We start from the raw sequence: 24,752 nt of genomic DNA on the forward strand, positions 1-24,752 counted from the left end.
TGATAAATATGTTCTATGTACAGCGCTTTGCCAAAAGCGCTATATAAATGACCATTTGACCATTATATTAGTTATAGAATTTAGCATGGAGTCCTTGCCTCTCTGCACTGTTGTATCATAACACAGGCATACCATTAGGTAGTAATAGCTCCAGAAAATGAGGACTTTCATTAAAGCTCAAAAGACAATTCTGCTATCAAACCTCAAAACACACAATTCAATTCATGTTTGCTTTACTATGCAATTGGCTAGGTTTTTGTGATTTCAACATTTAAATATATACAGGAGAGATCAAATGGCTAGACCTTGGAGAAATAATGAGAGATGTCTTCTGTGACAATGCAGAAAGCTGCCGCAGAGTAATGATTTCCATACAGTTTTGGCGCACGTCTGCTTGATGTCGCATACATTTTACTCTTCCAAAGGAGAAAAGTCATTTTTACTCTTAAAATCACATTTACTCTCAAAGTTTAAAAATTCTGAATCAAATACTTCCACCTCCAAATCTTATCTGGAGCACTGCCGACATGCAACAAAACCAATCATAAGGCTGCGCACCGAAGTAGCAATATGATGTGCAGTGGCCTCTAACAGGTCTTGAGCCAGAGCTCGGGCTTCCGATAAAACAGTTTTGAAATGTTAAAAGTTTGTCTAGAGGAATCAATTCCAAAATCTCCTGAGTTTTAGTTTTGCCACAGCCTACACTGCTTTGGTATTTGCTTGAACGAGCTGGAAGGCCGCATTTGCATAGACTTTCTTTTTAATCACTTGCAAACTCTTAACCTCTTGACAAGATTTGTGATGCCGAGGAGGATGATGGCAAGGTCTTGGAATGGAGGGCAGCCGCTGCCGCCACCGTGGTAGAGGTAAGGGTACATGCGGTTAGGGGAATTTCCGCAAACGTTTGAAGCAGGTATCTAGCATCTCTTCTAGTTGTGTTGGCCGGTGTGTGCTTCTCCCACACTTTCCTGGCCTCAGCCAAAATATCCTTCTGAAGAAAAAGGTCTGACCATTCCTGGGTCTGCAAAGTAAAAACTACTGACAAAACACCCACCTGTAGAGTAAGGTGTTCATGAGTTGGAACGTCCAAATATGAAATAATATCAACCACCCAGTCATGAAACGGCCTGATTGACGATAGCGGCTCATCCTCATGCACATCTGCCACATCCTTACAGGCAGGAATTTTGGCAGTCAGGGCAGAGTGTGAAGCATGTGGCACAGGTTCAGCTCTTTAGGCTCAGGAGGAAGCTCTGCCAGAGGGGAGAGTGCTGGAGGGGGAACTTCTACTGCCTTTGGAGGCAGAGGCAGTACTTCCATTGGTGTTGGAGGTTCCAGCCTTTTGGCAAAAACCTCCCTAAAGAGATCCTTAAACTAGGTCTCATCAGGTCCGAGTTTATCAGGTTTTGGAAAATGCAGGCAAACACCTCTTCCGGAGATGGTCTTTGCTGTGGCGTTGGAACCGGTTTATCAAACGGATTATGCCTCAACGATTCGGTTGATACTGCCTGCCAAGAGGACCCCCGCCAGCCCCTATCAACGGGTCCACGTAGAGTAACTATCCTGAAGGAGGAGGAAGAGAGAGTGTCGGTGGTAGGGGCATTCTCCACTTCCAATACATTCTTGGACTGTGCAGGTTCTTACCGAAGGATGCAGATGGCTCTGATTTGGGCATGGTATCAGCAGCTGAAGGTGCAGACAAAATGGCTGACAAAGTTGACACGGGGAGGGGGGGGTCCACCATTTTGAGACACTCATTGGTGACGTGTCACAGATCTGTCAGAGGCCATTGTGGGTTTGGCCATTAATTTAGGAGCTGTTGATGCTTCCTTTGAGAGAAGCTTGACAGATTGGACCCAGAGCGGGGCACCTCAGGGCAAGTTCTGGTGACGCTAGAGTCCGCACGACTCTTCGCTGAAACGCAGGACCCCGGGAAGAAGTGATCCAGACAAGTTGTCCTGAAAAGGAAGCTACTCACCGGGCTGCTTTTTTCCCCCCCCTTGATGAGTTCCCTTATGCAGGCCGGAGTAGCGCAGTGGAAGGCCTCATTGCACCTGAAAAGCATTCTTTCAAGTGTGCAGACTGAGAGGGAGCCGCAGTAGAAGCACGCGCTCCCACAATGGTCTGGCCCTACACACTGGATGTAAAGATTGTGAGGGTACGCGGCCGCATAAGGACATCAGCAGGAGACAAGGTGAAGAAGTTACACTCCAGCAAAGGAAATGAAAACTGCTGAACAAGGAAGATAGATTTAGGACAAAAAGCAGGGCAAGAAAAAAAATAGTGATGCTAAATGCGTCTGATCCAGACTGCGCAGAGAAAAGGGCTTAAGGGTGATGCGCTGGGTAGTACTTACGAAGGCGGGGTGGGTTAAACCCTCACATGCTGGCCCTGCTTAAAAATAAAATGACAATATTTCTTTTGATGCCATCAGAAAGTGCTCCAGTCCCAAAGGACAGAGTATCCCACATTTACCTGGACCTCTTATTACTTGCTCATGTCGTAGCGCTGCAATACCTCTGGGTTCGAAGGCTAACAAAAAGGGGGCGGGCATAGGAGAATACCTTTTTAGGCTACATTGCTACAATCGTGAGGGTCTGCAACCTATAAATCTCCAGGTGTTTGTACTGAGGACTCCCCAAACCCCCAACCCGGCAACACTCCAGTAACTCATTAAATAGGCTGGCTATGGCAGAGTCCAACACAGCTGGCGATACAAAGGTTGCTGAGCCCACTGTACTAGCGAGTCCAGAGGATGTTCCATCAGATGCAGCGAGGGTCATTCCAATTGTCCTGTACTGCAGTTACTCACAATAGCAGCCACAGTGGAGTGGACAGGAAGTAGGGGTACACATGCATCTGCATCAACTAACTGAAGCAGGTAACCTAAAGTCTCTATCATAGGTTCCAGGATACCCGGTACCAGTAGAATCGGAGGGGAAGGGAGGCTCCCATGGATTTTAGAGTCAACTTTGGAATATTTTGCTTGAGGAAACTGAGCTTCACCGATTCCCTTCTCATGAACTCTGAAAAGGAAAGAGCATGATCAGTAGGGGAACTCTTGGAGGGATGGAGTGGAGACAGTCAAGAATACTCAAGCCAATAAGTTGAGGTTGGAGAATGATCCCCCTCCCCCCTGCACACTATAGTGAGGGGGGAGAGGCCCAGTGTGGCATGCTATCACTTGAATTAGAGATGGAACATGGCATGAACTCTTATTAGCAGATGGGGTTCAGTGGTATCCAACATGATACTTTGAAGTTTGGGGCACTCACTACTGGGCTAGATACAGCTTTGGGATTCATGATGTTGAGGGTTGAGTTGTCAAAAGGCCCGTAAATATTGGCATTTTCAAAATCCAAGTTTAGCATGAAGGTTGAATGGTGCACATGAAAAGGTTGATTTTCAAAGAAGCTTTCAATTGTGAAATTGACGATGTCAGCCAGTGACAGCAGTGATGCATCTGATGTCACCAAGACTGAATTACCTCCCCCCCCCCCCCTACATGGGATCATTTAAAGTACACCCATCAATTGAATAGGAATCAGAAACTATAAAATGCATGGATAACTTCCCTCCACATAAGGCACATTTATTACAAAAGTGACTGCATGCTCCGTTTAGGACGGTGGAGTTACACCAAAATTAAAGAACACATGAAAACACAGTATTAACTCCTCACAACAGTCTAATCTTCTGCAAGGCACAAATGACGTCAAGTGAAGTCAGATTTTTGTGATTAATATTCAATTAGACAAGAAAAAAGACTGAGGTGCGCACCTTGGCCATAGAAAGGAAAAATAAAAAGTGAGGCTCAACTGTCAATACAGTGCATAATGGATTGTTTGAATAAGTCCCTTTTTTTCAAATGTACACGTTTCCTTATCTTTTTTCCCCCCTCCGATGGGCTCAACCCATGCATTATCTATCAGTAGAGAAATTGTCTAAATGCTCCTATATGGATATTTTTCTGTGCAGAAAACTGAAACCCAAGACAGACCATTTAAGAACATTGAATATATTCCAACAAAGTTTAGTTAAAAGGATTAGGTTTACATTGCAAAACAAAAACCCACACAATGTGGTAAAGAAAGCAACCCGGATTCTGCTGCCACCACTATCCACTACTCATCTCTTGCTGTTGTGACTGCCATGTAAAATCGGTCCCTTAAATCGCTACGTTTTGTTTTGTGATGGCCCTCAAAAGAAATGTAAAAGTGATCCCAAGCTGCCTGGGATATTACGCTTAACACCTTTGCTATTGTTCTCCCTCATGTTCCATAGAAAATGGAGGTGAATGCATGTAATTTGCAGTGCAAAGAGTAGAACAAGGTTTTATTAAAAACACATAACTGCCGGATTTGTGCGCTTTTGTGATGCAAAAGTAACATCCTTTTAATCAGTTTTGTGACAGACCTTTTAGGGTATTTTGAGGTTTTATTTCAGTGCACTCGGTTTGGGGTTGGTCTTTCATGCCCGGTCTCCTAGAACGCACTGAATATGGCCTCTGGGTAAGATGTGCCCAGTGGCCAATTCCCAGCAAGGATGGCCTTCAACTATACCCTGGGGACCTGCAAGCCACTTGTTTTGGCCAATGGCTACTTCTCCGAACATTGCCTTTGGGCATACATGTACCACTATTGTCATAGGTTCTGCAAGCTACCACTAACATACTACTCAATGGCGGAAGGCACTGGATTTGCAACAGCAGGCTGGGCAGTCAACATCCTGCATACGGTCCAGTGGGCCAGCAACCCTAACTTTATAGTATAGGACTTTGATAACTTTAGGCTACATTTAAAAACAAAAGACCTGAAAGGATCTTCAGCAATGGTTAGCAAGGCAGCCCAAGCCCAAAAGCCTCGCACAGCATCAGTATAAATACCCCCAGATATTTTAGCACTACATGAGCCACATTTGCCCCATGATAAAACGAAACTTTTGAGCCCCCTACCTCTGTCCTACTCCCCCACTGCATCAATAAATGCATACATTCGTCAGAATGTGGATTAACATCCAAGGCAGGTCTGGGCACACAAACCTCTAACAGACTGATGTGGCCACACCAATCCGTTCTCGTTGGCAGGTAATACAGATTACCACACCCAAACCAACCACCCCACGCCCAACAGACGTTTAGCTAGAGTCACCATTGTCAACAAGGTTGGCAAAAAGGATCCACAACACAGACTTGTCCCGACTTCCACGACACAAAGTTCCAAGTAAAAATAAGTGCAACAATAACCTGAACTGCACTTTAAACAGAAAGCCGCACAAGGCTACAAGAGAGCAGACAGTGAGGCATGCAAAAGACAGATTGCAAAATGTGCATGTGCAATTGGCAAGCAATAAGTCAATCGAGTACAAAAATAAAATTACCTACCCCTGCTAATGTTTCTTCTGCTGGATGTTCCTCCCACGGATTCCTCATCTTTGATATCCTGCTTGCAGTCTCGGAAAATTATTCGACAGCAGAAGGCGCTGCGTAGCATCAAGTCTATCTCGCGACGGGACGTCGATGGTATAAATACTGACTACTGCACCCATTGCCTCCGTTCTATGTTTTCCCTCCTTCTGTACAGCCGACTGGTGGATGACTAAAACCTCCATGGGCGCTGAGAGAAGTACATTCAAAACATTCACCCACAGGCAGAGGAGTAGCCTGGAAAGGCGATTAGGATTCCGTGAGAGGAACATCACAGTAGAAAGAACATTAACAAGATAAGTAATTTGTTGTTCTAATGGATTGTGTACTCCCAAGGATTTCTCATCTTTGATCGACCCCCATAGCAGTTAGAGGTAGGAAAAGTGGATTTTTGTCACTACTGATTAAAGTTGCATAGAACCGCTCTTCCAAACAGAGCGTCCGGACCAGACAGTGTATAAGCAGTAATGCTTAGAGAAACGTGTGTAGTGACTAACAGGATGCAGCATTACAAAAGGTCTGGCACCGGAACACCTCTGAAGAAGCGAAGTTGTAGCCACTACTCTACGGAATGAGCTCTAAGGTTTTCAGGGACATGCCTTACCGCTATAATGAAACGGGATAACGATTTTGTTTGGTCACGGCTTGTCCTAGCCCAAGGCCTGTATAACCTATAAATAGTTGGTCATCTTGCCTGACATTTTCCATCCTATAAATGTAGAAGCCAAGAGCTCTTTTAGGATCCAGCCTATGTAAGCTCTTCCTCAAAAATGTAAGGGGGTGGATAAAATGCTGGCAAGGTCATATTTTTGAGTAAGATGGAATTCCGGTACCACCTTGGTAAGGACGTAGGGGCCTATTGTAATCAGATGATGCCACTAGCCAGGTCCTTCCCAATGGTAGGAACAAGTTACTTACCTGTAACTGTTGTTCTCCAGCATGGGTCTGGCATGGATTCACATGCTCATGAATATTCCCCGTCGTCAGGCTGGGAATCCTCAGTAAAGAAAAAACCAGTATCAGTTTCGTTTCTGATCTGTCTTTCGTAGTAATAACCAATCACTGATCTCTGCGTCATACTGACCACAGACAATGACTGCCCTCTACCTAAGCCCCGCCTCTGGCAGCCATCTTCAGATTTGGAAGCACGTGAAGTGGCAGTATGACCAAGTGAAGAGCCGCAGAGGGGTAGGCGGGAGGGTTCGCATGTGAATCCATGCCAGACCCATGCTGGAGAACAACAGTTACAGGTAAGTAACTTGTTCCTTCTCCAGCATGGGGTCTGGCATGGATTCACATGCTCATGAATAAAGAATACATAGCAGTACACACATGCACAACCACGGGAGGTGGCAAAGGCTCAACATTAAGCATTACATCAAACTCAACATTAAGCATCTTACCTCCTCACCAGGCTCACCTCAGGCGAACAGGTTGCGCAGCACTGCTTGGCCAACCCTGGACTCCTCCCTGGAATCCCGGTCGACGCAGTAGAATTTCGTGAAGTTGTACGTCGACCTCCACGTAGCAGCCCTGCATATGTCCAGCAGGGGCACACCAGATAGGAACGCCGTGGTAGCTGAGATCGCTCTGGTGGAATGGGCTCTCGGACGGCCAGGCAGCGGCGGTCGGTTTGCCAACCGGTGACAGTACATGATACAGCCGGAGAGCCATCTGGAAATGGAAGCCTTCGAGAGAGCCTTCCCCTGATTGACAGGTCCAAAGTTCACAAAGAGTTCTGACGTCTTCCGAAAACCCTTCGTGCGGTCTACGTAGAACTTCAGCGCTCTAGCCACATCCAGCGAGTGCAAAGTCCTCTCAGCCGGCGACGAAGGCGACGGGAAGAACACAGGCAACACCAAGGGTTCGTTGAGATGGAAGTCCGACGGTACCTTGGACATGAAGGAGGGGTGCGTCCGGAGCACTACCCTTGTGTCGTGAAAAGTCAAGTACGGGGCCTTGCAGGAAAGGGCCTGGATCTCTCCCACTCGTCGTGCGGAGGTGATGGCCACAAGAAACGCTGTTTTCCACGACAGAAATTTCAACGGAGCCGAGTGCAGAGGCTCGAACGGAGGTCCCATGAGCTTGGTCAGCACCACGTTGAGCTCCCACGCCGGGGCCGGAGCCTTCACCGGCGGGAACGATCTGAACAGTCCCTTCATGAACTCTTTCACCAGACGATGAGACCACAAGGACGTCCGCCCCGTGGTTCTGGTGTATCGGGAGATCGCAGCAAGATGAATCTTGATGGACGCGTGTGCCAGTCCAGCTTTGGCCAGCGTCGGCAGGTACGGCAGTACTTGGGGAGCCGTAATCCGTAGAGGGTTAATCTTCTGTGCATGGCACCAGACAGAGAACCTCTTCCATTTGTGTCCGTAGCATTTAAGAGTCGAGGACGCCCTGGCCTTTGCAAGAACCTCTCTGCAGTCGGCCGGTATGTCGTATCCTCCAAACTCTAGCGCTGCAGGAGCCAGGCCTGCAAGTGCAGCGATTTCGGGTCATGGTGGAGGATGGCGCCTCCTTCCCTGGAGAGTAGATCCGCGTCCACCGGCAGCTTGATTGGCGGGGATGCTGACAAGTCCAGAAGGTCCGGGAACCATATCTGCCTCGGCCACGCAGGTGCGACGAGGATCATCCTGCACCGTGACCTCTTGAGCTGGTTGACGAGCCGGAATAGCAGTGGCAAAGGAGGGAACGCGTAGAGGAACAGGCCCTCCCAGGGGAACGAGAAAGCATCGCCCATGCTCCTCGCCTGGGGAAACCTGCTGGCGAACCTCCGGCACTTGGAGTTCGTCGCCGTCGCGAACAGGTCGATCTGGGGTGTGCCCCACTGTCGGAAGAGGCGATCCACTAGATCCTGCCGTAGCTCCCACTCGTGGCACGAGCGCAGCTCCCTGCTGAGTGAGTCGGCGATGGTGTTTTTTATCCCTGCCAGATGAAACGGCACCAGAAATATCCTTTGGGCGACGGCCCAATGCCACAGGTCCTGCGCCTCCTTGGACAGTGCTGGGAACCTGGTTCCGCCCCGTTTCCTGATGTAAAACATGGTGGTGGTGTTGTCGGTGAAGATCCTCACCACCTTGCCCTTGAGGGACGGAAGGAAGGACCTGAGGGCCCAAAACACTGCACGGAGCTCCAGGACGTTGATATGTAGGGATTTCTCCGTCGGGAGCCAAAGGCCTCTTGCGTGCAGATTTTCAGTGTGCGCTCCCCACCCTTCCAGGGAGGCATCCGTGGTCACTGTCTCCTGGTGGGCTGGGGTCTGGAAGTCCATGCCCGCCGTCAGATGCGCGCGGGTGCCCCACCACCGGATCGCTCGTCGGAAACTCTCGTCGAGTGTGATCCTTTCCTCGAAGCTGCCCGTCGTGTGGATCCAGCGCGCGTCCAGGGACTCCTGCAACGGGCGCATCCGGAGCCTGCACATGGGAATGAGGTAGATGCAGGAAGACATCATTCCGAGGAGGGACTTGATGGACCTCACCTTGGCCGCGTCAGCCACCAACATCCGCTGCACCTTGCCCAGGATGGTCCTGGTCCTTTCCTCCGACGGGGAGGCTAGAAGGGACACTGTGTTGAGCCTCGCTCCCAGAAACAGCATCTTGCGCGGGTACCAGGTGGGATTTGGCGTAGTTCACGGAGAATCCCAGGTCCGTGAGAAGTTGGACGGTCCTTGTCGTGTGAACCACGGCGAGCTCCCTCGTCTTGGCTCGGATGAGCCAGTCGTCCAGGTAGGGGTAGACGTGGACCCCCTCGCGGCGCAGCTGCGCCGCCACCGGTGCGAGGCACTTGGTAAATACCCTGGGTGCCGACCGTAGTCCGAAGGGGAGGGCTTTGAACTGGTAATGACGCCCTTGGACCACAAACCTGAGGAATTTTCGGTGCCCCTTTTGGATGGGAATATGGAAGTAGGCATCCTCCAAATCCAACGACGACAGGAAGTCTCCTTCCTCCAGGTGACCCAGGACGTGCTGGAGGGTGACCATCCGGAACTTCTGCGCCTTGATGAACTTGTTCAGACGTCGCAGGTCCAGGATGGGGCGCCATCCCCCCATCTTCTTCTTCACGAGGAAGTATCTCGAGTAAACTCCGGAGCCCCGAAGCCTCTTTGGGACGAGCTCGATGGCGCCCTTCCTGAGCATCGCCTTTACCTCCAGGAGAAGTTGAGGGACGTGAAGTTCTTTCCTGGCCACGGGGGGGATGCGCGGACACCTTCTTTGAAACTCGAGCGCGTGGCCCCGGGCCAAGGCGTCCATCACCCAACGGTCGGTGGAAATGGACTCCCACACGCTGACGAAGCTCGCCAGCCGGCCTCCCACCGGGGTGCTTCGGTGGGGGCCCGACCCCACGGCCGGTTCAATCCTGCTTCGACGAGGCTTTGCCGCCTTGACCTCCTTGGCGACGACGGCGGGGTCCGCCAGACTTGCCTCGTCCTCTGTAGGCCTCCTGAGACGACGAGTGGGCCGCTTGACGGTAGGTGGAGAAACCGCCGCCGGAACCTTTGGAGGCGCCCTTGCCTCCGCTGCTCCGAAAGGGCGTTCGTCGTTGTTGCAGAACTCCAAGGGCCCGGGCCGTCTCAGTGTCCGCTTTAATGGCCTGAAGGGAATCGTCCACTGTTTTCCCAAACAGGTTGTTCCCATCGAAGGGCATGTCCAGGACTCTGGTCTGAACGTCTTGACGGAAGTCCGTAGCCTTGAGCCATCCACGCCGCCTAAGGCAAACGCTGTTGCCCAACTGGAGGAACCCAGTGTCGGCGATGTCTGTCGCAACGGTAATGGCGTGGTCCGAAGCCACCTCACCTTCCTGCAGGATCTCCAGGGCCTCTGCCCTCTTGTCGTCCGGCAGGAAGTCCAGCAGGGGAGCCAGTTTGTACCAGAGCTCCCTGTCGTAGCGGGCCACGATAGCCAAGGCGTTGGCCGCGTTAATCGTCGTCGCTGCAGACGAGATGACTGCGTCCCATAGCGTCCAATTTCTTTCCCTCGCCGTCCGGTGGGGAAGTCGATGTGGAGGCCGCACCCCCCCCCGCTTTCTTCCTGGCCGCCGCGGAGACGACGGAGTCCGGGGTAGGCTGCGCCCGGAGGCACAGGGGGGCCGTGTCCGGGACCCGGTACTTCTTCTCGTACCGGTCTCTTCTAGCTGGCGTCGTGGAAGGGTTCTTGAGGAGGGTGAGGCCCTCATCCCAAATGTCGTCCAATAGAGGCACTGCGAGGACCGTCTTCCTCTTGGCCTCGCGCCGCTGATAAAGGAAACCTTCATTCTCCTCAGGGCAGAGTTGGAAAAGCTCGGATGCCCTGTGATCATGGAGTGGAACGATCCAATCTCGTCGGGCGGAGAAGCCCTGGTGGGAGGCGACGACGGTACATCCTCGTCGTATACCTAGTCGTCCGTACCCGTCGCTGCCGTGTCAGTCCCCGTATCATCCCCTCGGGTGGACGGGGAGGAGGGCTGGACGGGGCGCGACGACTGAAGAGGAGGTGGAGGGTGGATCCTTCTTTTCTTGGTAGGGGGAACACCAGAAGGTCCCGGTTCTGGGTCCCCCGACGGGAGAGGTTCCTCTGTCGGCAACGGTAGTCTCGTCCTTATCTCTGAGCATAAGGACTGTATAGCCAACAAAATGGCCGCCGAGTTGTCTTGCGGCGCTGGCAGAGGGGAATCCGACGGGCGATCAGGGGCCCCGTCGGTACCCTCGACGATGTCGTCACCTGCGTCGGGATCCATCCCGACGGGCCGGTCTTCTTCCACGCCGAGGCCGTGGCTTAAAACCTCGACCAGCTTCTCCTCCGAGGTTGAAGCCGAATCTACGACGACGCCCTGCCCCCCCTTTTTCTTCCCCTCGGGGGATTTCACGGGGGTCCTATCGATGGGCACAAAAGAGGACTCCCTCCGAGGTGGCAGGGAGACTCTGAGCCCCGAGGTCGCCACCACTGGTGTAGCCTCCACAGGCTGAGCCAGGGCCGCCGCGACAGTTTCGATAGAGGGCTTGGCCGGATGGATTAAGGCCTTCACCACCTTAGGTGCGCTCACCGCCTTATCCTTGAGGGGGGGGGACACTGCCTCGCTCCCCCTCCGCCTTCGAGCTCGACCAGGGCCTCTCCAGGAGCTTCGCCGGGTGCTCGGCCTTCCTCTTACCCGACCCTCGTGGTTGATGGTGCCGGGGAGGGTGCGCCCTGCCTGGCGCCCGTAGAGCCCGACCGTTCGGCGCGCCCGGTGCCAGCGGACTCGCGGTGCTTGCCCTTATGTTGGACCCCCGTCGCCGGGGCGTCCTCAAAGGTCTTAGAAGACCGCTCAGATTTCTTCCTCTTCTTCTCGCCGGACGGGCTCTTGCCTTCTAGCCAGTTGGCGAGACGTTGATGGCGGTCCTTCATGGTCCGCTCTGACATGTTGCCGCAAAACGCACAGTCCTTCTCCACGTGCGTCTTGTCCTCATGTAGGCAGTAAAGACAAAAAGAGTGTTCATCCTCCTGAAGACGTTCTGCAGCTGGCATCCAGGGCAGACCCTGAACAGCTTTCCGGGCGTCGAGCTTCCCTTCTCCTGGGCCATGACCGGGCCTGAGAAACTTCTGGAGTCTTCCAAAAGCGTAGCTCGACGAAATCTTCACCCTTGAGGGGCGCAGACGAATCCGACACGGGTCCCCGTTGATCGGATGGAGAGTCGGTGGAGCTTGAGGATCTTTTGACCGAAAAAACGAAGTTTTTGAGAAAAAACGTGAAAAAATAGCACTAACGCTCGAGAGCAATAGCACGAGGATCCCAACACATGAACGTGCGGTAAAAATCTGAATCCATGCCAGACCCCATGCTGGAGAAGTATGTTAACCTCACCAGAAGATGCACTCGAACGAACAGCCTACCTAGGGGTCAGAAACAAAAAGAAACCAGACAAAGACATCAAAGAAACTCAGTCTGACTTTAAGGTATGTATAAACGCACCACGTCTGGAAAGATGCCGCAGGCACAGCACCCCCACAACCCAGTCCATGCACTGTAGAATGCAGCAATGGCTATGTCAAATTTGGTCTAGCTGCTCAAATAGCCTTCCGCACTGAAACCCCTGACGTACCTTAACACCTGATTAGTATACAGACACAGCCTACACCAAAATTGGTCTAGCTAGGCATACATCGAGTTTCCTGCACTTGACATCTGACCGCACCCACCCAAGTATGTACCCGCCCTCATGGGTTGCTTACTGGAGCCTAGCCAGCCCTCTTCAGTACTAATCCCACAAACACATCTTAAAGTCCCCTCTTAGAACTTTTCCCATACCTGGACTTTGGTCCCAGGGAGCGTGCCAACAAGAAAAAAAGCACATTGAGGCCATACAAATGGGGAACTGCGCTGTATAAAATGACTACAATCAAACGCAAAATCTGAATTTGAGTAACCATACAAACCTACGTATTACTGCACTGGAGCCGATGCATTGGCAAACTCATTCTGATGCGTCAAGTCCTGATTGGAGGGACTGGCATGAAGCCTCCTTACCATCACTGAGGTTATTGAAACCCTCCCTCTTTCAGGTATATTTCGGCTGCCTGGGGGGAAAAAAAGCTTCCAAAGAGTATGTGCATTTTACCAAGGCAGAGGATGCATGAATGGCTTTGAGAGCCATGCTATCTGCAGCGAATACACTCTTGGCTAAAGCATTATATATTTTGTCATCCCATCAGGGGATGGTTGGGTAAGCAGCCGCCCTTGAAGTGAAAGTTGCCTCTACTTGCGAACTTTCTGGAGTAGGATGCCTGGAGACAAAGTCAGGGTCAATGGATGAGATCTATATTTCCTTACAAACTTATTATTCACAGTAGGAGCGGTCCCTGGTTAGTCAAATTGGGGATTCTTAGAGCTGAATAAAAAGGCAGCACAGGTTCCTTTGGTAAGCCTATGTCGAGGATGTCAGACCATGCTGGACTATGCACTTGCAGAACCAAGGGTACAATGTCGTCATCTTCATCCTCAAAAAAGGATACAAAGGATTTTTAAAAACCTGCAGTTGGATCCAAGGTTGACGAAGGCCCTTCCAAGTCAAATCCTTCATCAAAGAGGAGACAGGACCCTTCGTGTTTGATGGTGTCCCAGGTGCCGATACTGCCAACGTTACTAGAGAAGGCATCAAAGGCTTGACTCTGGCTTTTGGGCGTGCAAGTCGAAGCCTTGTACAATTCCCTGCTGGCTGTAGCTGGCTTGGTGGGTTTGCTAGCCTTTTTCGGCTCTTTCAAGGGACCAGGTCTACCTTCAAATAACTATCAATTTTCTTACAGAACTTTTCCCATTCAGCCGCCAAGGCAGTGATCAGGAAAACATACCAGTTTCTTGTCGGGTGAGGAGTCTGAAGATGAGGCATGAAGACGCAGCTTTGATTTTATTCATGAAGACGAAGCACTAGAATCACTCCTAGATTGACCGCTTGAAGTGTTTGGAGCGTTTTTCTGAACTTTCTGGAGATTTGTCCCCCGCTTTTCCTCTTCAAATGGGTGGAGGACAGAGACTGTCAAACCGACAAACCTAGGGTGAGTTTCCGACTGGCAAGAGCACTCTACCTCATGCGCTTTGATGAGGCACCAGACATATTCTGGGCAAATCTGTGATCGACATCTTTGTGTCACAATCCACACATCTCTTAAAGAACTGTTTTCAGTGTAGACATTATCAAAACGTCAAAAAGAAATGCAGATGAAATCACCGAGGTGAGTCGAACCATCCAGAGAGAATGCTGTGCATGTGGAAAAACAGAACTGAGGCAACGTGCACAGTGCGTGTTATTTATACTAGCCAAAATCTGGACTGGAAACAGTCGAGGGACATAAACTTGTTTCCTGTGCAGCACCCTGTGCTCTGAACTGCAGACAGGATATCAAAGATGAGGAATCGGTGGGTGGACACAATCCATTAGAAATTGTTTGCATGTGACAAGCTAGTACCTAAATGCTCAGACACAATTTATGCAGTTTTCACATGCGTCTTCCTCGAAGCAATCAGTAAAAAGTCGACTGCGAAGACTAGTAGTCATTTGGGAAAGCTACTTCTGCAGCAAGTTTTAATCGGACAACATCCAAAGCACCCAAAGCGGGTGCGCACAATATTTATTGAATAAAGTTATTTTTATGAACCTGGCACCTCCAATTTAACAATACTGATTCCCTACAACCTCCCTCCACTTTCAGGACTTTGTTTCCCCTGAGAGCACATGCACCATGGACTGAAAACTTAGGGTGCTGCATAAAGTATTAACTTGTTAAAAACCATTTAAAAAGTCAGAACCTCTCTGCCCATCTTAAAATCGCTCTACTAGCCCCAACGTGCTTTATTGAAAAGATACCTCCACCTCCAATATACAGGTGAGAATTTTCAACTGTATTCTAGAAAGCTCAATTGAAGAAAAGTACTTAACATTCCCAAATTTGAATCACTTAAAAAAATCAAAGAGTTTGCTTGCTAAACTCCCTTCTGCAGCGTTTATTTCATTCATGTGTAAAAGTGTACATTTCTCCATTTCAATGGGCAACTTCAAGGCGGGAAAATGGGTAGCAAAAAAAAAAACAAAAAAATTTTTTTTTGTTGGAATGCTTTATCACTGCTAACAGACCTCTGCTATGTGATGCAACCAGGAGATGACTTACATTACCTTATTTTTATATGTATGCACACAGCAAGCTAATCTTTAGGCTGTCAGAATACTAGTGTTTGTGTGCCTAACAGGAAGAGAGAAAGGGGAAATAGGAGCAGAAAAAAATAATTGGCCCTTGCATAGTCTATCAAATGCTGTGCTTTTTATCTCAGATTGGACAGTTCTTCTATTTCAACCTTAGTAAAAGGATACTTTCTGGTAACTAACTTTTTCTAGGCTTTGCTACTTTGGAGATATTCACTTTTTATAGATGGGCTGCAAACATTGCATGTGTTATTTTTCAGATGCTATGTGGAGGCTGCTGCAGCTCACGTGTTTGTTTTCAAATGGGTGTTTTTCTTTCTTTGTATACGTTTGTTATAAATTTCGCTACTCTTATACAGTAGCTTGTTCTTACTGGCTCCATTTTTAGATGCTGGAGCTGGCAGCTGAATTAAGTACAGAAGCAAAACCCAGTGGCAGCCACCAAAGACAACCTCTTTGAGATATGAGGTCCTGGAGGACGACATATGGGCAGTGCTGGGTGCATGCTGTGCACAAAGCAGAAAGGGTGAATGTGAGAGATACCAGTTTGGGATTGCGAGGCCTAGTGCCAGGGACGTGCAACCGCCATTTCTGTCTGTGCAAGCCCCATCACTGCAACCATCAGCTCCTCAGTCGCAAATACTCCATGACCCCAATGGAAAGGCAGGAAATATCCAGGCCTCTTGTTAAGGATGGACAGCAGGTGTTATCTTTTGGAATGGTGCAACTATTACAGAAAGTGTTCAGGCAGCATGGTTAGCTGTGATCACCGGTTCAATGAACCTGTGGTTAGACTACTAAAATTGACCCTAGTCTGAGTTTTCAGTCTGTTTCTAGGTTTCTTCTGATGGTACAACTGGTATTCTTTGAATGGTTAACACGCAAAAAGGGCATCCACAGTTATTTTGTTTTAAAAGTGCCCCCCTTTCTTGTGGCAAGCTTCTTTAAGTGTCTCAGAAGAACCCAGTGAGCTGAATAAGGTGGGGAAAGACACTCCCTATGTGTGGACACAAATGGGAAGGGGGCCTTGGCAAATTATACTTAGCCAAGATTTTGTGAAGCTACATGATATCAGCAGTCTCAAGCTTGTGACCTGTTCAGATTTTCAAAAAGAATTACTGTATTTAGAACAAGGCATGGTACTAAATGTAGTTAGCTGGTGAGCAGTTGCGTTGACTCTAGTTGCTCAAGCTGTGGAAGCTTTCTCCAGATGAATTTGTAAGAAAAAAAAAATCCCTAATTCAAGGGAGAGCACTGGGTTTGCCAAGCCAGCTGACTGGATAAGCCAAAAACTAGTATGCCTGGGGCGAACATGGAGTAAGTGGGAGGGGAAGAGGAGCCATGGACTTGTGCCCAGTAATATTGGGGTCTGTAAACTATGAGCCAAGTATAATTCACCAACTTAATAAAACATCCATAATAAAATCGCTCAAACAATTTATGCGCTTAGACGACAATTAAGAGTCCCAAGCAGAAATTTTATTAACTCTTGCAGGATAAATTCCAACACACAGATGCCCAACAGCACTACTGTCCAGATCAACCAAAGCTGCAAAGGAAGCTGTGCTCCGGGAACCAAACTGGCCCTGCACTCCCTTTCCGGTATGGGTAAGGTCTAGGTGCCCCAGACAACCTTTTCATATGCATAGACCAGTCCAATTTATGCTCTGGCTGCATCTGGATGACATGACCTTACACCCTACGAGCGGGATCCACTTTCCCCAGAGGAGTACAAAACTTAAAGAACTGGAAACAGGACTTGCACTACTCTTCACCCCTGAGCAACACTGTCCTTGGAAAGAATCACTGACATGGCAGATGGAATATCACCCTCCTTCATCCTCAAAGATGTATGGCCACCATACAACGCTACTTTAATATCCTTTCACTCTGTGGGAATGCAAACCTGAACACTGCTTTGAAGATTTGGCATTAGTGGCTCTTCACAGCTCAAGTCGCTTGGACTCTGTGCTCAAAACCCTCACTGGAGCCACATTTTTCTGCTGAACCCTCTGCCTGAACAGACCCAGCAGAGGCAACATGTCAGAGGCATATGGAGGAACGTACACGGCGAGGCTCATTGTCTTTTCCACTTGACTTGTTGCTTTTGTATGTTATTTATTGTTTAAAAAATTAAAATATTTTTAAAAAATTGATTGTACTGGAAAGTGAATTGGTATTTAAACGACCCTTAAACACAAGTATACATCATATATTAAGAACTCAATTTAGACAAGAAGAAAAAAAAACTTTATTAATAGGTACTTGAGAACGTCCTAAAGCTGGAGTCATTTTACATACCCAATATAAGAAAGTCCAATCTCCTGATTAAACGACAAAAAGGTGGAGAAGAAATGTTGAAAGCAATAAATAAATCAAGTGCAAGACAACGAGTTTGATAAATGATAATCACCAGAATGCATCAAGTTCAATATTACTAAATATACTAATGAACTCTCTATTGAAACACATTGTTCAGTAGACTTCCAAAATAAGTTTTCAATCGAAAAGACTGGAGTGGTTAGCATTAAATTCAAATCATCCCACCTTTGTTCAACTTGATATTCAAATCATCATCATAAAACAGAGCTTGTCGCGAGCTGCAGGGCCAGATGACCTATCAAACGCAGTTATAAAGGCAAACCCAATCCAATGGGCATACATTTTAGAAATATTTACTAGAGTAAGACTATCCCGGCCTCATGGAAAAGAATAAAGTTACTCACTGTAGTGACTACCTTACTCCTAGTCCATAGTCCCCTTTCCTCCATACTTTGTAAAAAGCATCAGATTTTTCAAAAATGTGTCTTTGTTCCGCAGGGTACCGCACGCAGCCTTAACCCTGCCCTCCTTAGCTCCGCCCAGCTCATCGCCCATCAGTCCTTTTCTATCGTCAGGTCTATGACCTTTAAGCAATAACAGGAAACTTTTTAGAGAGGACGGCGGGCGGGCATATGGAGGAAAGGGGACTATGGACTAGGAGTAAGGTAGTCACTACGGTGAGTAACTTTATTATACTCCTACATCCCGTCCCCTTTCCTCCATACTTATGGGAGATTCCCAAGCACTCCCCACAGGTGGATGGAAACTCCTTACTGAAACAGGTTCCTAAGCACAGCTTGACCGAACTGAACATCAGCTCTGGAGCTCAGGTCCAGACAGCTAGGCTTACAAAAAGCAGATGGGGAGGCTTACGTAGACGTTTTTGCGATGGTCTCCCAGGGAATATTTTTGGAAGGCAACGGCAGCCGCCTTGCACCACACAAGATGAGCAGGAGTTCCCTTTGAGGCACAAAGACCCTGAATGGTATACGCCTCAGAAATGTAAGCCGCGACCCACCGAGAGATGGTCGCTTTCGAGGCTGGCTTTCCTTGCGGATTTCCGAAGGTCACAAAAAGCTGCAAAGAGTTTCCAAGCTCCGGTGTTCTGTCCAGATAGAACTTAAGGGTTCTTCTAACGTCCAGGCAGTGCAGAACCCTTTCGGCCTCTGAGACAGGGTCTGGGAAGAAAAACAGCAATGAAATTGACTGATTCAAATGAAAATCAGAGACCACCTTCGGAAGAAAGGTGGTATTTGTTCGCCGGACAACCTTATCATTATGAAAAGTAAGGAATGGATGCTCCGACAAGGCCTGAAGCTCACTTACACGCCTTGCCGAAGTCACAGCAATCAAAAAGGACACTTTCCACAAAAGGTACTTAAAATAGACAGTAGCCATGGGCTCATAAGGCTTATGACAAGGCCGTAAGGACCACATTCAAATCCCACCTTGGATGCAGGTTGCGAACAGGAGAATAAAGATGCATCAGGCCTGCAAAGTGTCTTTTAATGACTGGATTAGACCGTGAAAACATGCACTGGTCAGTGGACAAATAAGCAGCCAAAGACGATAAATATGTCTTGCAGGACAAGACATGGATGCCAGACTCTGCCAGATGTGAAACAAAGGACAGGACCATGTCAATAGCCTCCCTGGGGTCCAGCTGCCTAGCCAAACACCAGTGACAGAACCGTAGCCATTTACTTCTATACTAAGATCTTGAGGGCTTCCTGGCCGCTTGAATAATGCGCATGTTATCCGCAGACAAATTGAAGCGCTCTAAAGATGTGAACTCAGCCGCCAAGCTGAACGATTATGGGGAGGGGTGCCAGAGCTGTTGATCGCTCTGGTGAAGAAGGTCGATGACCAGCAGAACCTTGAGCGGCGGGCACACAGATGCAGAAGCTCTGAAAACCAAAACCTGGCCAGCCATCAAGGGGCTATGAACAGCAGGGAGCAGTTCACAGTGTTCCTTCGCTTGCAAAGTGCCCAATGGATCAGTGGAAGAAGCCGAAAAGCGTAGGCCTTTATGTTGTGCCATGGAATTGCGAGAGCATCCCCCAGTGAGGAGGCTCCGAGCCCGTTCCTGGAGGCATACTGGGGAAGCTTCCTGTTTGTAGATGTCGCAAAAAGGTCCACTTCTGGAGTGCCCCAACAGCGAAAAATATCCGAGAGGATCTCGGTGTTCAGATCCCACTCGTAGCAGACACTTGCTAGTCGGCTGAGGGCGTCTGCAGTGACATTCAGCTGGCCCGGGATGTGTACTGCTACCAGTCAGATATCATTATGACTGGTCCATTCCCAAATCTGAATGGTAAGATCCACAAGAGGAGGAGACCTGGTACCCCCCCTGCTTGTTGATATAGAACATGGACACCGTAATGTCCGTGCGGACACGGATCACCTGGTTGACAATGCCTGGTTTGAACGCTTTCAGTGCCTGGAATATCACCAGGAACTCCAGATAATTTATATGAAGCTGTCTGTCCTGAGGCGACCAAAGATCTGAAACCTGAAGATGATCCAACATCGCACCCCAACCCAGAAGGGAGGAGTCCGTCATGACATACAATAGTGGGCAAGGGTCCTGGAAGGGAGCGCCCACCGACAGATTGGTGCGAGATGACCACCTCAAGATGTCCACCCTCATGAAACGTGGAACCAGTAACATTTTGGAATCTGGATACACTGCTTGAAGCCATGAGCTCCAAAGTGCCATCTGCGTCTGCCTCATCTTGAGAAGAGGAAGAGCCAGCACACACAAAGCCATGAGGCCCAGAAGCCTCTGGAACCACCAGGCCGACATGCTCTCGGACTGCATAAACACCTGACACGTGGCAAACAGATCTGCCATTCTGTCCCCAATCAGGTACACTCTGCACTCGCTCATGTTCCAACGAAAACCCAGGAAAATCAAGTCGAGAGACCGTCATGGAGGATTTCCGCCAGTTCACAGACATCCTAAGGTGGAACAGGAGCTGGAGGAGAGACTGAAGGTTGCTCGAGGCCTTCAGTGGACAAGGACTGCGCAGCAGCCAATCGTCCAAATACGGATACACATGGATACCCTGTAGCCGAAGATAAGCTGCGATGACCAACATCTTCGTAAAGACGCGTGGTGCCGTGCTGAGACCAAACGGGAGCACACAAACTGGAAATGCTCCTCCCCATGGCAAACCGTAGGTATTTCCGATGTGGGTTCCAGATGAGGATATGCATATAAGCATCCTGAAGGTCCACCACACTGAGCCAGTCGCCCATCTGTAGAGAGGACTTTATCTGACCGGTGGTGACCTTGAATTTCTCTTGGGGGAGAGAAAGGTTGAACTGGGAAAGGACTAGTATGGTGCGCAGGCCAGTCTGGTTGGGTTTGGGCACCATGAACAGACAGGAGTAGAAGCGCTCCCCTAGGGGAATGGGTTCCACCGCCTTGAGGGCAAGCGGAAGACCACCCGAGCTATTGACAAGACCCACCGGTCCTCTGTGATGGTCTGCCACGCTTCCCAGTGAGACGCAATGCGCCCTCCCACTGGGGTCTTGTGCGAGCGCCGAAAACACTCATTTAGCGGGCTTCTCAGAGGCAAGACCCCCAGATCCTGTGGAGGAGGCCGAGGACCGAGAGAAAAACAGGCCTCGCTGCTGACGCAAATGGGAGTTTCCAGCTGGAGGATCGACCCTCTGTGTCTTTCAATCTATAAACCCCCAAAATCCAGAGGATGACCGGGGCTGTGAGGGCGTTCTCTGAGCCCTTAACGGTGGTTTTACCAGAATGAACAAAGACTTGGCCGTCAGTGCTGTCCTTAGTTTTAGTCAGCTCTACATCCGTTGACGAATGGATCAGTTCTTTGCTGTCAAAGGCAGGTCCAGAACTATCTTGAACCTCCTTAAAAACTTGATGGCATGAAGCCAAGCCTGATGAGGTGTCTAAGCCAAGCATAGACTCAGGCATCTGACAAGCCAGCCTTAAAATCGACTAGCTTGTCCTCGGGAATGAACTCCTCAAATTTGACACAACTTTACACATTTTCATATTTGCCCCTGCTAAAATGAGCTCTGCGTTCGCCTGGCGCAACTGCAGGGCCGAATTAGCAAAGATCTTCCTCCCCAAAGAGTCAAGCCGCTTGTCCTCTTTGGCTAGAGCGTGAGCCGCCACTCTAAATGACGCTGAAGCCGGTCTGGCTTGTAGCGTGGCAGCCGCCACCACTGTGAAGGAAGGAAGCGGGCAAGACGCTAAGGCTACCTCCTCCCAAGTATGAAGCCTATAACGAGCGTCAATCTTTTTGTTAACGTGCAGTCCAGAGTGTGGCTTATCCCAGACTTTGCGGACCTCGGCCAAAACGTCCTTCTTGAAGAACAAGCCAGTGCGCTCCTGAGGAGACAAGGTGAACGCCCCCGAAAGCACCCCTTCTTGCGGAGGGGGTGCCTCAGGTACTGGAACATCGAGAAGAGACCTATTCAGTACCCGGTCATGGAACACCCTAACAGAGCGGGGCTGGTCATCGCCATCCTGATCCCCTTGCGTGTCATCCAACGCATCCGGATCGTCCAGCACCACATCTGGCTCCGCCGAAAACTTGTCTATTGGAGACAAGGGCAGCAGAGGCGGAAGAGCTGGAGGTGGACCAACTGGTAGAGGTGGGATAGCTTCCGGGACAACCAGTGCTGCAATGGGAACTGTCGGTACAGAATTCGGCCCTGGCGGGCAGATTTCCTTAAGACCACCTCTGAAATATTCCTTCATGGGGTCGGAGTGCATTAGCTTCTGAAATTTTGCGAAGAAGGCATCCTCCGTGGCAGGCGGAGGCCTCATGAATAGCTCCAGGGCTAAAAGGGCCAGGGCTGCCAAGAGTGGCCCTCACCAGCTGCGTTGACAGATCAATGGCTCATACGCCGCAGGGAGCGAGACCGCTTGCTGTAATGGCATCCGAGCGTTCCAGTCATAACTGGACGAAACTGCACAAGGAAAACGCTGTTCACCCGAAAAAATGCTCCTAACGCCTATGGCGTGGGTGTAAGGGAAGAGTCCAAAATGGTTCGCGCGGGAACGGGCAGCATGTGCCGGAGGGGAACTGTGTCACATGCGTGAGTTATGCAGGGGTCTCCACAGACAGGTCAGGGGTCTTGACTTTAACCTTGACACAAGGTACCTTGGCAGAGCTGGTACTGTGTTGCCTAGGATGTTTCCGAGACCTACTAATAGTCAAATTAGCCTCTGAAAGAGGCACCACGGCAACACCTGTAACAGAGTAATTACGGTCAGCGACCTCACTGTGTCCCCTCAACAGAATGAGTATCCTCACTAAAGCAGGACCAATGAGGAACCCACCTCACCGGCAAGACCTTAACAGGCCTCTGAGTTCTGTCTGTCACCTTAGCCTCTGATAGAGGAACCTCGGACCAAAGTCCGGTAACAGCCCCCTCACGAGAGGCCTCAAACCTTGGTTTGGTACAGAAAACCTCAGTAGAGGCCTTGGGGCACGCCCCGGTGTCTGAATGGGAAGCTCCAGACAAGGAGACCTCAAAGCAAGCTTCATTACTAACTGCCTCAGTAGAACTGGGCCGTTGAATAGCCCCCACAGGAGGGGCCTTGTATTGCAATCCGGTGTGAGCAGGCCCCTTATGGAGGCCCTCATGGAAAACTCTGGTACTTTTCTTAGGCCTGGCAGGCACCTCAGGGGAAACCAAAGTAATGGCTTTAAACCCCACTCACCCCCAAAGACCGGGAAGACCCTGGAAAGGAGTCCGCCGGTCGGGGTGCCCTAAAAACTAAAGATCTTACCGGTTGTTTCTTCTCGTCGATGAAACTCTGAAAATGCAGAGGAGGAACACACTGAAACAACTGCTCCCACCGCTCCAGACGACGTTGAAGTGCCCGGATCGAAAGGGAATCGCAGTAGAAGCACGAGTCCCACCGATGGTCCGGACCCAAACACTAACCAAAGAGAATGAGGAAAATCTAACCGAAACGGCATAGACGGACTACCATGCGACCGCTAAGCCGGAGCGGGAGAGAAGGACACTGGAAGGAAAAATAAAATCTACCAAAGATGCAAGTGCGTCCAGTCCCAAACGTGCAGAGAAAAGGACTGATGGGTGATGCGCTGGGTGGCGCTAAGGAGGGCGGGATTACGGCCGTGTGCAGTATCCCGCGTAAAAAAAAAAAGAGGAAGGACACATTTTACAAATTGCTCCAGTCCTGTCCCACAGGACGGAGGAATGTCCCACAAGTACGGAGGAAAGGGGACAGGACGAAGGAGTAAATCCATTATAACCCCTATTTTTAAAAAGGGCAAGCGAGACAATCCAGTTAATTTCCGACCAATCGCGCTCTTAGACGTCCCAGGGAAAAATGTTTGCTTTTGATACCAAACATGTGTTTTTAGCTTTTTTCAAGAACCAAATTATGGGAGAAACTAAGGAAAGCTGGTTGTCCCTTTAGCATTTTATTTTGAATACATCAATTTTATTCAGACAGCACCCTAGAAGTAAAACTTAATCAGGAAGGCCCGCTCCCCAAATCAATCCAGACCAACCATGGTTTAAAGCAGGACTGTATATTTGCAATTTTATTTTTATATTAAAGATAAACGTTCTTGTAAACTGTGCGCTAGTTCCCTCCAAAAAAGGACAGAAAACAGTCGGATGGCTATTATATGCTGACGATTTAGTTATAATTGGCCTACAGCGAAAGCTAAAAGCCTTAAATGCATTTGCAGAGTTAAACAGACTCCTAATCAATACTGAGTAATTCAATATGATTCTTCACCATTAGAATAATCAAGCTAATACATTTGGATGGAGGATAAAAAAATACAGAAGTTGCAGTGGTGAAAGAATGTAAGTATTTAGGCCAAAATATCAACACTGCACAAGCAGAGACCCCATTTAAGGAGAATCAAATAAATAAGAATATTAGCATCCAGCGGAAAACGATACAAGCTAAATTCGGAAACTTCACCCATGCTGTTGTGACAATTCTACAAACAAAAAGTAGTACCAGCAAGTCACCTATGGGGCTCAAGCAAAATTCCCAGAGAGCCATCCCAACAGGAATGCTATAGAAGGCATTTTTTGAAAAAAAAAGTTCTCCAACTGCCAAAGACAATACCAACCACAGTAGTGAGATTTCAATTGGGTCCAATATCTTTGGCAACAATAGTGGTGTGGCAAATATTGAGCCTATGGTCGAAATGTGTAACACCTAATGGAAACCTCCAATCTCTATTACCTATACTACAAAATGCTTGTGAAGAGGTAAACCGCCACTTAATGACAGGAGTAGTTTATTGCATGGCGACAAACAGCTTTTGGTTAACTTGCCAGACAAGTGAACAATTATGGAGATGGGATTGGATA

At 49.2% G+C, this 24,752-nt stretch overlaps 1 protein-coding gene across 3 annotated transcripts in view; it reads right to left on the reverse strand.

Moving 5' to 3' along the window:
- Positions 1–24,752, reverse strand: part of TNKS (tankyrase) — a 2,071,987-nt gene that overhangs the window by 1,863,536 nt on the left and 183,699 nt on the right. The window lies entirely within an intron of this gene.

The sequence above is a fragment of the Ambystoma mexicanum genome, chromosome 6p (genome assembly GCF_040938575.1).
Source record: "Ambystoma mexicanum isolate Mex_15411 chromosome 6p, UKY_AmexF1_1, whole genome shotgun sequence".
Classification (NCBI taxonomy): Eukaryota; Metazoa; Chordata; class Amphibia; order Caudata; family Ambystomatidae; genus Ambystoma; species Ambystoma mexicanum.